Source organism: Equus asinus, chromosome 1, assembly GCF_041296235.1.
Source record: "Equus asinus isolate D_3611 breed Donkey chromosome 1, EquAss-T2T_v2, whole genome shotgun sequence".
Classification (NCBI taxonomy): Eukaryota; Metazoa; Chordata; class Mammalia; order Perissodactyla; family Equidae; genus Equus; species Equus asinus.
In genome coordinates this window covers 126781660-126796340 of record NC_091790.1, presented here as the reverse complement: position 1 = coordinate 126796340, position 14681 = coordinate 126781660, and the positions used below count along the sequence as shown (strand labels likewise).

The 14681-nt window shown below is 36.4% G+C and overlaps 1 protein-coding gene across 23 annotated transcripts in view; it reads left to right on the top strand.

The window, feature by feature from the left end:
- The window catches only part of CACNA2D1 (calcium voltage-gated channel auxiliary subunit alpha2delta 1), a 516207-nt gene that overhangs the window by 25813 nt on the left and 475713 nt on the right, over positions 1-14681 (top strand). For 2 of the 23 annotated variants that reach the window (XM_070507370.1, XM_070507357.1), the window contains exon 1: positions 14427-14612. The exons of 20 other annotated variants lie outside the window; for them this stretch is intronic. The gene's annotated coding sequence lies outside the window, so the exon portion shown is untranslated. Of the gene's footprint in view, positions 1-14426; positions 14613-14681 lie in introns of those variants that run through there. One more of the 23 variants, XM_070507374.1, reaches the window with a different exon arrangement.

Here is a 14681-nt window from a genome sequence, read left to right as displayed (position 1 = left end):
CCAATAGGCCTGATTTTTCCAAAGATAAGGTGTAGTCTATTGAAGCTAAAGGTGAAAAATTCAAAGCCTTATGTGACACATAGTCCTACATAGCCTATGCAGTGAGTAAGGCTCAGGCATAATCTTCCTGACTAAAATGAAGGTATATGCAATGTAGCTTGTCTTTTAGGTCTCACAGGCAAAAATTCTAGGGAATTTCATGCAGCTCCCAGACTTCATGTATAGGGAATTTTTCTAGTATTCTTTTCCAAACAGAGACTTACATGTGATGTTTTGTTCTGTACTCCTCTCTGGCACAACACCAGTGGATCTGCTCCAGCTTTAGAAAAATGTATGATGAGTGAATAGAATGATTCTTGCCAGATAGACTTCCCAAGAAATAAAGAGAACCCTTAGGCTTTTAAAGATTTGTTTAATGAAAAGAAGGAGGCCAGCTTGGGAAGTTTTCTTCTTCTTATAAAATAAGATAATATGATGATAGTACCTTCTACTTTGGGACATTTTAAGTTACAATAGTATGAGTTTAACATGTACATTTTTAGAATGCTAATGAGGTGGTTATAAATATAAACAGTACCTATAACCAGAGCACTAAACACACAGTTTCACAGAGGTGTACACTTCCAGGTGTACAGTCCTGTAGAATCAGAAGTCAGGCTCACTTTGAGCTTTTAGTGCTAATACTAGGTTCACCGTCTTGAAGAAAACATTTTTACAGTAAATATTCTGGACCTCCACACCTCCGTAGAATGGATCGAAATCACGTGTAGGCTGAATCAGTACTGTGTACTCTCTCCGGAACTGTGTACTCTCTCCTGACGTGACTCTCTTCACTCTGGCCTCCCTGGAGAGAACGCTTGATACATGCTTTTATCTCTTGTTGCTACTTTTGCTTCCCACAAATAAATACTCAGTATTTCATTGTCTGAAGTTATGTGTAGTAGGTCTTTCCACTATTTAGTTATTTTTCCTGGTTTGTTTGATACTTCCTTTTACCAGCTCTATAATATGTGTGTAGAGGCACTTGTGACTTTGGCTTTCGTGCTAGCCATGGGTCCATGGATCTAGTGCTTGATGGCTCAGTCTCTGTTTCCTCATCAGTAAAATGCATTCAAATGGTGTAGCTTACCCAGCCCACTGTGTTGTTGTAACATTCAAATGAAACAATGTGTATGTGAATACTTTGAAAACTATAGAGTACAGTATTGACATGTGATATTAGGCTATTCATTTTCCTCACTAAACCAGTATGTTGGATTTGTATAACACAAAACTCACCTTTAAAGTTGGTGTCTGGGCTCTGTTTCAGGAGCTTGCTTTTTCTGAGCTCATCTTACATTTGAAATACAGTTTAGACACCATCTAGTTTAGACACCACCATTTATATACTATGCTTGTAAAATTGTGACTATGTTACAATTACATCTTGGTTTATTATTCTAGTATTTCATTGGTTAAAATTATGGTAGATAGATTAAAGTAAGTTATAAATGTTATTCATGATATAGTCTCAATCAATTCAATGTATAGTCTCATATTTATGTATATCTATATAAAATATATGTACGTGTGTAGATATAATATATGCATATATATAATATATATGCTTATTAATAAAATAATTTAATAAACATTGCCAACCGTGGGCCCGGCAATATGTTAGTCCCTGAAGAAACAAAGTCAATAGAACAGATCATATCTTAGATAATTTAACAATATTTAACACTTGTTAAACTTTTATATCTACTATCTTAAAGCTTTGTTTTACTTTTATTAAATTTTTTTTCTAAATTATTTTGGAGGCCTGCCTGGTGACGTAGTGGTTAAGTTCACACACTCCACTTCTGCAGCCTGAGGTTCACAGGTTTGGATCCTGGGCATGGACCTACCACTACTTGTCAAGCCATGCTGTGGTGGTGGTGTCCCACATACAAAATTGGCACAGATGTTAGCTCAGGGACAATCTTCCTCAGCAAAAATAATAAAAATAAAATGAAAAATAAATTTAACAAATAAATAATTTGGTATTATAAGTGTTTTGTTTGTAATTAAGAATTTAAAAAAAAAGCAAAAAGTTTTCCCATAAAGTATGCATAATAGAATAAGCTCCATTTATTCTCCTAAGGAACAATGTGGCTTTAGAACCAAGCCCAGTGTCAGCCATTGTCCTCAGGGTCCTCAGGTTTATAAGGATGAGACACATGTAGCCAGACAGAGATGGAAGACCCCTAAAGAGGCAGTTCTCAGCCCAGGTCTGAAAATGCAGACACATCACTACTTTGGCTGTGAGATCAGGGCATGAGTAGAAATAAACTTGCTGATGACCCACTTTTGTGTGGACAAATGTTAGATATTATAGAGGGAAAATTAATGTCAATAAAGTTGCTTTTACACAGATATAAAAGTGGTTCCTCAGTCAAAATATAAAAGGTAAAAAGTGATTAAGAAATGTCCAATTAAGAACTGCTCAGAAGAGTTATCCAAGAAATACTGATGTAGTCTATGAAAATCTGTTTAATTTGTATAGCAGATACAAATAGATATGTGATCTAATTCAAATAATGGTACTTTAATTTTTTTTTTTAAAGATTTTATTTTTCCTTTTTGTCCCCAAAGTCCCCTGGTGCATAGTTGTGGGTCCTTCTAGTTGTGGCATGTGGGATGCCGCCTCAGCATGGTTTGATGAATGGTGCCGGGTCCACGCCTAGGATCTGAACTGGTGAAACCCTGGGCTGCCGAAGCAGAGCATGCGGACTTAACCACTCGGTCATGGAGCCAGCCCCTCAATAATACTTTAATTTTTAAGATAAAATGATTATAGTTAAAATAATTTATCAAATAAATACCTCACTTCTAGCTAACTGTTAATATTTATTTGAGTGATTTATAAGCATTTTAGAGCTTTTTCTTTCATCATTTTACATCTCTGAAACAACTTGGGAAATGTTTCAGTTCCTTCTAAATTTAACCAAATGTTTGATAACCTCAAGGGAGAAGTGTAATGTTTATGCTAAATAGACAAACAAAATGAACTAATAGAATTAACAAACTGAAGCATAAAAATCATATTATCATCTCAATAGATGCAGAAAAAGCATTAGACAAAATTCAACATCCATTCATGTTAAAAACTTTCAATAGAGCACTGGCTCAGCCCGGAGGTATAGTGGTTAAGTTCACGTGCTCTGTTTTGGTGCCCCGGAATTTGTGGGTTTGGATCCCTGGCACAGAACTACACACCACTCATCAAGCCATGCTGTGGTGGCATCCCACATACAAAATAGAGGAAGACTGGCACAGATGTTAGCTCAGGAACAATCTTCCTCAAGCAACAAGAGGAAGATTGGCAACAGATGTTAGTTCAGGGCCAATCTTCCTCAGCAAAAACAGAAAAAACAAAAAAAACTTTCAATAGAGCAGGTATGGAGGGAACATGCCTCAAAATAATAAAGGCCATATGTGACAAGCCCACAGCTAACATCATACCCAGTGGTAAAAAGCTGAGAACTTTTCCTCTAAGATCAGAAACAAGACAAGGATGTCTACTCTTGCCTGTTTTATTCAACGTAGTATTGGGAGTCCTAGCCAGAGCATTTAGGCAAGAAAAAGAAATAAAAGGCATCCATATTGGAAAGGAAGAAGTAAAATTGTCACTATTGGCAGATGACATGATGTTATGTATAGAAAACCTGAAGACTCCATCAAAAAATTGTTAGAACTAGTAAACTATTCTGTAGAGTTGCAGGATACAAAATCAATACACAAAAATCTGTTGCATCTGTACACTAATAATGAACTATCAGAAAGAGAAATAAAGAAACCAATTCCATTTATAATTGCTTCAAAAAGAATAAAATGCCTAGGAATAAATGTAACCAAGGAGATGAAAGACCTGTAAGTATGAGGAATTGATGAAAGAAATCAAAGACACAAAGAAATGGAGAGATATTCTGTGCTCATGGATTGGGAGAATAATATTGTTAAAATGTCCATACTACCCAAAACAGTCTACAGATTCAATTCAATCCCTATCAAAATTCCCATGATATTTTTCACAGAAATTGAACAAACAATCCTAAAATTTATATGGAACCACAAAAGACCCCAAATACCCAAAGGAATTTTGAGAAAGAACAAAGTTGGAGGCATCATGCTCCTTGATTTCAAACCATATTACAAAGCTATAGTAATTAAAACAGTATGGTATTGGCATAAAAACAGACACGTAGATCAATGGAACAGAATAGAGATCCCAGAAATAAACCCATGCATATATGGTCAATTAATTTACCACAAAAGAGCCAGGAATATATAGCAGGGAAAGGACAGTCTCTTCAATAAATAAATGGCTTTGGGAAAATTGGACAGCCACATGCAAAAGAATGAAACTGGGTCACTATCTTACACCATACATAAAATTAACTCAAAATGGATTAAAAACTTGAATGTAAAGCTTGAAACTAAAACTAGAAAAAACATAGATAGTAAGCTCCTTTACATAGGTCTTGGCAGTGATTTTTTGAATGTGACACTGAAAGCAAAAGCAATGAAAGCAAAAATAAACAAGTGGGATTACATCAAACTAAAATCTTCTGCACAGCAAAGGTAACCATCAACAAAATGAAAAGGCAGCCTACTGAATGGGAGAAAATAATTGCAAATCATATATCTGACAAGGAGCTAATATCCAAAATATACAAAGAACTCATACAACTCAAAAAACCAGCAATCTGGTTAAAAAATGAGCAGAAGATCTGAAGAGACATTTTTCCAAAGAAGACATATGGATGGCCAACAGGTACAATCATGTGCTGCATTTCGGTCAACAGCAGATGGCATATATGATCATGGTCCCATAAGATTAGTGTAATATAGGCTAGGTATGTAGTAGGCTATACCACCTTGGTTTGCATAAGTGCATTCTATGATGTTCACACAATGATGAAATTATCTAACAATGTATTTCTCAGAACATCCTCATTGTTAAGTGGTGCCTGGTTGTACATTAAAAGATGCTCAATATCATTAATCATCAAAGAAATGCAAATCAGAAGCACAATGAGATATCACTTCACACCTGATAGAATGGCTATTATCAAAAAGACAAGAAATAGCAAGTGTTGGCGAGGATATGGAGGAAAGGGAAACCTTCTGCGCTGCTGGTGGGAATGTAAATTGGTGCAGTCACAATGGAAAACAGTATGGGAGTTCCTCAAAAAATTAAAAATAGAACTACCATACGATCCAGCAAGTCCACTTCTAGGTATTTGTTCAAAGAAAATGAAAATACTAATTTGAAAAGATATATGCACCCTACGTTTATTGCAACATCATTTACAATAGTCAAGATATGGACATAATCTAAGTGTACATTGATGGATGAATGGATAAGGAAGATATGGTATATATATATATATATATACACACAATGGAATATTATTCAGCCATAGAAAACGAATGAGATCTTGCCATTTGCAGCTATATACGTGGACCTCAAGGGCATTACGCTAAGGGAAATGAGTCAGGCAGAGAAAGACAAATACTGTAGGATCTCTCTCATATGTGGAATCTAAAAAAAAAAACCAAGATCATAAATACAGGTTGTTGCAAGAGGTAGGGAGAATGGGGGTGGGAGAAATGGGTGAACTTTTTTTAAATTTAAATAAATTAAATAAAAATTAAAAATGAAAAACAAACATGGTCCCCAGTTCATAGGAACCATAGATGTTTTTCTCTGAAAGAGTCTGGGAGGTGGCATGCACTCAGAAATTGTTAGACTTCTCTCCAGAAGTAATGTCAGTGACCTCAGAATTTGGGCAGTAATTTTTGCTTCTTGATTTTTAAATCAAGGATGTTTTATAGGTGCTTGTTGCAAATGGGGTTATAAATAAATAGATAGATAGATAAACCTAACTTTGAATTTCAAGTAGTCTTTTAAAAATAGATTTCTGCATAATTTTCCACGTTTATACCAGGAATTGATGATTTCTGGTCTAAAAGTAAGGTGAGAAGCAATTTAGTATATATTTCAAAAATAAAATTGGTACTTACCAGGAGATTAACGATTGATTTCTATCTTCATTTTAGAACCAAATCAGAGAAGTTGTTTAAACGGTTACAGGTACAGATAGCTTTAAAAGCAAATACAGATGTGTAACTGAAGCCCTGAAGGGGCTCTGGGAAGTCTGGTCAGGAGCACAGAGGTGATGCTTGTGAGATGAGGCTAGTTTTTTTAATCAAAGTTTACTTTTTAAAATTACTTCTCATGTGATCAGCAACACTTAGGTGGGTTCAACTAAATTACACTGTTTGAGATTTAGGTAAAGTGATAATGACTAACTGTGAATCAAGATTTGTGTAGGATCTACAAATACAGATGATGGTGTGTTTGTGTGTATGTGTGATTTAGTGTTAGTTTTGGCTTGAGGTAAGTAGTTTAACATCTTGAGGCACTCTCAATTTCAATGAAATAATTTCAACTTTTCATCAAATTTAGACATCTCTTTGCACACCTGTTGTAAGAAATGTACCAAAATGCAAAAGTTCCCTCAGTGAGATTTACTACTCAGGAAAAAAACATTCCCCAAGGTATTTTCTATTCTTATTAACTTCTCTATATGCCAGAAAAATGGGAAGAGGCAAGATACTCACATACCTGTACAGAAAAAAGTCTTTGAGATTTTGGAATCTAGGCTGTAAATATTATGTATTTGTTTTAAAATGTCAACATCATTTTAAATAATATTGCTTCTTGATGTTCTGATCATTAGCTGCTTATTTGTTAACAATTTTTGGTTAACAATAACATAATTGGTAGCATCTGTTGAGTGCTAGATGTCAGCCAGTATGCCAATGTCTTACTTATATTATTTAATTCTGACCATAACTCTATAAAATGGATAGACATTACTTATTTTCCTCTTTTATAAATGAAGAAGAGACTTCTTGAGCAGTTGAGTGGCCTGTTCTGGCCTATATAGGTAGTAATAATGGAAAAGGGATACAAACTACGATCTAATTCCAACTTGCTCTCAGCTACGTGACGTTGCCTTCTCATGCAGAACTGCTTGGGCACCAAGCATTTAAAATAGCGTTTAAAATAAGGAAGACCTTATTTGGGTCATTAAATGTGTTATTAGGAAATCTGTAGCTTTTTTCTCTAGACCGGTGATTTTTTAAATGGAGGACATTTATTTTTTCCATTATTTTATTGAGGTCATATGTTTATAATTGTGTAATTTCAGATGTACATTATTATTTATCAGTTTCTGTATAGACTGCATCATACTCACCACCAACAGTCTAATTTTTATCTGTCACCGTGTACATTGCCCCTTTTCCGCACCCCTCAGCCCCCTTCCCCTCTGGTACCCACTAATTTGTTCTCTTTATCTGTATGTTTGTTTATCTTCCACATATGAATGAAATCATATAGTGTTTGTCTTTCTCTGCCTGGCTTATTTTGCTTAATATAATACCCTCAAGGTCCATCCGCATTGTTGGAAATGAGACGATTTTGTCTTTTTTTTATGGCTGAGTAGTATTCCATTGTATATGCACTCCATCACATCTTTAACTATTCATCAGTTGATGGATACTGGGATTGCTTCCACATCTTGGCTATTGTGAATAATGCCAGAATGACATAGGGGTGCATAAGTCTTTTTCTATTGTTGATTTCAAGTTCTTTGGATAAATACTCAGTAGTGGGATAGCTGGGTCATAGGGTATTTCTATTTTTAATTTTTTGAGAAATGTCCATACTGTTTTCCATAGTGACTGCACCAATTTTCATTCCCACAGCAGTGTGTGAGGGTTCCCTTTTCTCCACATGCTCTCCAACATTTGTTATTTTTTGTCTTGGTAATTATAGCCATTCTGACAGGTATAAGGTGATATCTCATTGTAGTTTTAATTTGCATTTCCCTAATGATTAGTGATGTTGAACATTTTTTCCTGTGCCTGTTGACTGGCTGTATATCTTCTTTGGAAAAATTTCTGTTCATATCCTCTGTGCATTTTCTGATTGTGTTATTTGTTTTTTTGTTGTTGAGTTGTATGACTTCTTTATATATTTTGGAACTTAAAACCCTTGTCAGATATATGATTTGCAAATATTTTCTCCCAGTTGGTGGGCTGTCTTTTTATTTTGTTCATGGTTTCCTTTGCCTTGTAGAAGCTCTTTAGTCTGATGTAGTCCCATTTGTTTATTTTTTCTTTTGTTTCTTATGCCTGAGTGGACATAGCATTTGAAAAGATGCTGCTAAGACCGATGTAAAAGAGTGTACTTCCTATATATATATATTTTTTTCCTTTTTAAAGATTGGCACCTCAGCTAACATCTCTTGCCAGTATTTCTTTTTTTCTTTTTCTTCTCCCCAAAGCCCCCAGTACATAGTTGTGTATTCTAGTTGCAGGTCCTTCTAGTTGTGCTATGTGGGACGCTGCCTCAGCTGGCCTGATGAGTGGTACTAGGTCCGCACCTAAGATCCCAACTGGTGAAATCCTGGGCCAACGAAGTGGAGCTTGCAAACTTAACCACTCAGCCACAGGACCGGGCCCCGCCTATATTTTCTTCTTTGAGTTTTAGGGTTTCAGGACTTACACTCAAGTCTGTAATCCATTATAAGTTAGTTTTTGTTCATGGTGTAAGATAATGGTCTAGTTTCATTCTTTTGCACATGACAGTCCAGTTTTCCCAACACCATTTATTGAAGAGACTTTCATTTCTCCACTGTATGTTCTTGGCACCTTTGTCAAAGATTAGCTGTCCACAGATGTGTGGTTTTATTTCTAGGCTTTCAATTCAGTTCCATTGATCTGTGTGTCTGTTTTTGTACCAGTACTATGCTGTTTTGTTTATTATAGCTTTGGAGTATATTTTGGAGTCAGGGATTGTGATACCTCCAGCTTTATTCTTTTTTCTCAGGATTGTGTTAGCTATTGAGGGTCTTTTGTTGTTCCATACAAATTTTAGGATTCTTTGTTTTATTTCTGTGAAGACTGTCATTGGGAATCTGATTGGGATTGCATTGAATCTTTAGATTGCTTTAGGTAGTATGGACATTTTAACTATGTTTATTCTTCCAATGCATGAGCATGGACTATCTTTCCAATTCCTTATGTCATTTTTCATGTCTTTCAATAATGTCTTAATAGTTTTCAGTGTACAGGTCTTTCACCTCTTTGGTTATATTTATTCCTAGATATTTTATTCTTCTTCTTGTGATTGTAACTGGGATTGTATTCTTGACTTCTCTTTCTGCCAGTTTGTTATTAGTGTATAGAAATGCCACTGATTTTTTAAGTTGATTTTGTACACTGGAACTTTGCTGTAGTTGTTGATTATTGCTAATAGTTTTCTGGTGGATTCTTTAGGATTTTCTGTATATAGGATCATATCATCTGCAAACAGCAAGGGTTTTACTTCTTCCTTTCCAATTTGGATTCCTTTTACTTCTTTTTCTTGCCTAATTGCTCTGGCCAAAACCTCCAGTACTATGTTGAATAGGAGTGGTCAGTGTGGGCACCCTTGTGTTGTTCCTGTGCTCAGAGGAATGGCTTTCATTTTTTCATCATTGAGTGTGATGTTGGCTGTGGGTTTGTCATATTATGACCTTTATTATGTTGAGGTACTTTCCTTCTATACCCATTTTATTGACGGTGTTTATCATAAATGGATGTTGGATCTTGTCAAATGCTTTCTCTGCATCTATTGAGATGGTCATGTGATTTTTATTTCTCATTTTGTTAATATGGTGTATCACATTGATTTGCTGATGTTGAACCATCCCTGCATCCCTGGTATAAATCCCACTTGATCATGCTGTATGATCCTTTAATGTATTGCTGTATTTGGTTTGCCAGTGTTTTGTTGAGGATTTTTGCGTCTATGTTCATCAGCGATATTGGCCTGTAATTTTCCTTCTTTGTGTTGTCCTTGTCTGATTTTGATAGGGTAATATTGGCTTCATAGAATGAGTTAGGGAGCATTCCATTTTCTTCAATTTTTGGAATAGTTTGAGAAGGATGGGTATTAAATCTTTTGTGAATGTTTTGTAGATTCTCCAGAGAAGCCATCTGGTCCTGTACTTTTGTTTTTTGGGAGGTTTTTGATTACTGTTGCAATCTCTTTACTTGTGATTGATCTATTCAGATTCTCTGTTTCTTCTTGATTCAGGCCCCACTGTGCCACCTCCCCACACCCTCCCCAAGGTCAAGTTCTGGTTTGAGTGGAAGGGGGGCTACCCCATGCTGGGGCGCCCCCTACCCACCATAGCCTTAGATGCCAAATTGTTTTCTGCAGGTGCCTCCTTGATTCAGTTTTGGGAAGTTGTATGAGTCTAAGAATTTATCCATTTTTTCTAGGTTATCCACTTGATGGCATAGTTTTTCATAGTGTTCTCTTATAATCTTTTCTATTTCTGTGATATCCGTTGTAATTTCTCATCTTTCATTTATAATTTTATTTATTTGAGCCTTCTCTCTTTTTTTCTTGGTGAGACTGGCTAAGGGTTTATCAATTATGTTTATCTTCTCAAAGACCCAGCTCTTAGTTTCATTGATCTTTTCTACTCTTCTTTTGGTTTCTATTTCATTTATTTCTGCTCTAATGTTTATTATTTCCCTCCTGCTGACTTTGGGCTTTGTTTGTTCTTTTTCTAATTCTGTTAGGTATATTTTAAGGTTATTTTTCTTGTTTCTTGAGGTGAGCCTGTATTGGTATGAATTTCCCTCTTAGAACCACGTTTGCAGCATCTTGTATGAGTTGGTATAATGTATTTTTATTTTTGTTTGTCTCCAGATATTTTTTGATTTCTCCTTTAATTTCTTCAGTGATCCTTTGGTTGTTCAGTAGGATGTTGTTTAATTTCCACATATTTGTGACTTTCTCAGCTTTTTTCTTGTAGTTGATTTCTAGTTTCATAGCATTATGGTTGGAAAAGTTCCTTGATATGATTTCAATCTTAAATTTATTGAGGCTTGCCTTGTTTCCCAACATATGGTCTATTTTTGAGAGTGTTCTATGTGCACTTGAGAAAAATGTGTATTCTGCTGTTTTTGAATGAAGTGTTCTATATATATCTATTAAGTCCATCTGGTCTAGTTTTTCATTTAATTCTACTATTTCCTTGTTGACTTTTTATCTAGATGATCTATCCCTCGATGTAAATGGGGTGTTGAGATTCCCTACTATTATTGTGTTGCTGTTGATTTCTTCTTTTAGATTTATTAATAGTTGCTTTATGTACTTTGGTGCTCCTGTGTTATGTGCATATATTTACGCGTTTTATTTCCTCTTGGTGGAGTATCCTTTTTGTCATTATATATTGCCCCTCTTTGTCGGTCATTGCCTTTTTTATCTCGAAGTCTACTTTGTGTGAATAAGTATGGCAACACCTGCTTTCTTTTGTTTGCCAATAGCTTGGAGTATTGTCTTCCATCCCTTCACTCTGAGCATGTGTTTGTCTCTGAAGCTGAGATTTGTTTCCTCGAGGCAGCATATCATTGTGTCTTGATTTTTAATCCATCCAACTACTTTGTGTCTTTGATTGGGGAAGTCATTCAATTTACATTTAGAGTGATTACTGATATATGAGGGCTTAATACTGCCACTTTATTTCTGGTTTTACAGTTGTTCTATATTTCCATGTTTTTTTCCCCTTATATTTCTGACTGCCAATTCAATTTGGTCTTTTTCTGTGATGGTTTTTTCGGTTTTCTCTGTATTTATGATTTGTATCTTGCTCTGATTTTTTGTGTGGTGGTTACCATGAGGTTTGTATAAAAGATCTCATAGATGAGATAGTCCATTTTCTGATAGCCTCTTATTTCCATTAGCCTAACCAGGTTCCTTCCCTTTCGTCTTCCCTAAGTCACTGTCACTAATTATTCTGTTTTGTGTGGTGAGTTTATGGTTAAAATGATGTGTTCATATTGCTTTTAATTCTTTCCTTCCTTTTATCTTTTATGTTATAGTTAAGTGTTTACTAAGCTGTTCTGATAGAGAGCTGCAATTTTCTGATTTTTTGTGTCCATTTATCTCCTTGCTCAAGGCTTTGTAAACCCTTGCCTTTTGTTTCAGGTATGAGGGCATCCTTGATTTTTTTTTTTCTCTTTTTATGAGGCAGGTTAACCCTGAGCTAACCCCTGCTGCCAATCCTCCTCTTTTTGCTGAGGAAGATTGGCCCTGAGCTAACATCTGTGCCCATCTTCCTCTACTTTATATGTGGGATGCCTGCCACAGCATGGCTTGATAAGCAGTGGGTAGATCCACACCTGGGATCTGAACCAGTGAACCCCAGGCTGCTGAAGTGGAGCATGCAAACTTAACCACTGTGCCACCAGGCCAGCCCTGATCATTTCTTGTAAGGGAGGTCCAGTGGCGATGAACTCCCTCAGCTTTTCTTTATTTGGGAAAGTTTTTATTTCTCCATTATATCTGAAGGACAGTTTTGCTGGATAGAGTATTCTTTGCTGAAAGTTTTTGTCTTTCAGTATTTTTAATATTTCATTCTAATCTCTCCTAGCCTGTAGGGTTTCTGCTGAAAAATCCACTGAAAATCTGATAGGAGTTCCTTTGTACGTTATTCTCTTCTGCTTTGCTGCCATTAATATTTTGTTTTGTCATTGACTTTTGCCAGTTTGACTAATATGTGCCTTGGAGAAGGTATTTTTGCGTTGATTTTAGTAAGAGTTATATTGGCTTCATATGCTTGTAAATCCTGTTTCTTCCCCAGATTTGAAAGTTCTCAGCTATTACTTCTTTGAACGAATTCTCTACTCATTTCTTCCTTTCTTCTCCCTCTGGACTACCTATAATCCTTATGTTGCATTTCCTAATTGAATCACATATTTCCTGAGAATTTCTTCATTTTTTTAAAGTCTTTGTTATCTCTCCTCCTCCACTTGAAGCATTTCTATGTTTCTCTCCTCTAAATTATTAATTCTGTCCTCCATAGTGTCAGCTCTGTTTTTCAAGGAGGCTACATTGTTTTTCTTATCTCATTCATTGTGTTCTTCGTCTCTAGAATTTCTGTTTGGTTTCTTTTAGAGTTTCCATCTTTTTTGTGAAGAATTTCTTCTGCTCTTAATTTTATTCCTGAGTTCCTTGAACTGTTTTTCTGAGTTTTCTTGTAACTTGTTGAGGTTTTTTGTGACAACTATTTTGAATTCTCTGTCATTTAAACTGTAAGTTTCTGTGACTTCAGGTTTGGTTTATGGAGACTTGTCATTTTCCTTCCGCTCTGGAGTGTTACTGTAGTTCTTCATGGTGTTTGATGAAGTGATCCTTGCTGTGTGTAGTGGTAGTATCAGGTTGCAGATTCTGCCTGCCATCACTGGGGGCAGAGTAGGAACTGTGTTTTCTGAACCTGTTGAGTCTGCTGGAAGATGTACTGATAGGGCTTGTCTGCTTTTCCCCCTGGCTGCAGTCACTTGATGGGTCACACATGCATGTGCAGGTGGTCTGTTGTGGAATCTCTGCCTTGGCTGGGGAGCAGGCCAGGTGGTACTCTAGGTGGGTGGGCAGAGGCACTTTGTTTTGCATGCACGTGGGTCCACTCTGCACTCACAGGCGGTTTGCTGCACTTGGTGCCAATGCCCACATGGTGGCTGAGGCTTTCTGGTTGGTATGGAGTGTTCTCATGAGCTGGGCTGCACTTCATGAAAGGGAAAGTGTTCATGAGCAGTCCTGCTTGTTCTTCCACCTCCTCTTATAGTCACATGCCAGCTGCTTTGTGGGGACCCACAACCCAGATCACTGCCACTGGGGAGGTAGAGGGAATCTGCTCACCTGGTTCTACTACTTCCCTGGGATCCATTACCCCCACCTTCAGAAGTGTGGCTGTGTGCTTCTCTCAGATGTTCTATTGTGCTTTGTAGGGAATCCTCTGTTGGTTAATGATTGTCTGTTTGGTTATACCTTAGGGGAGAGAGACTAAGAGAACAGCTCCCTATGCCATGATGCTGACATCCTAAATAGAGGATATTTAATCTACTGTTTCTTTAGGTAAATTAGTGATTCTTTTAACACTTGCTTCTTAGATATAAGTCCACCCCCAAAATACATAAAGTACTTATGGAATAAACATTTTTTCCAGAATAATACATATGAAAGACATCTTCAAAGTAAAGTAGGCAAATGAATATCAAAGAAGCTTAGTTTAGAAAATAATCCTATGAGAGAGCGGTCTTGAAAGATTAAAAAAGATTCTCTTTATTATTATGAATTTGAAACAGCTTGTATGAATTTGGTCATGGTCGAGATAACTGGAGATCATTTTTGAAAGTGAGGGATATAGAAAGTTAAGATTCATTGCTTGGTGCTGAGGTCACCTGCTTTGTAACAGACTAAAATAGAAGAGAGCAAGTGTTAAGAATTCATTCTGCCTTCCCAATGCTTTTGTAGGTTTATTTTTAGAGCTCTCCTAACAGCAGTTTGGAGCATTGTTTGCTTTTCTGTGCCTTCTCAGTCAGACTCACCCTTTTTCTTGCAGTCTTTGCCTCCCTTGACAGGTGTGAGGGACTTGCTCAGTGTCACAAGCCAGTCATCTGGCATCAGCCACCCCTGATGTAGCTTGCTTCTTCAACCCGTGGAGATCCTTAGAGAGGTAATTTTTCTACTGCCTGTTAACATGTGTTAGTATTTCTTAAGGCTAAGGCAGTCAGAATGAAAGGAT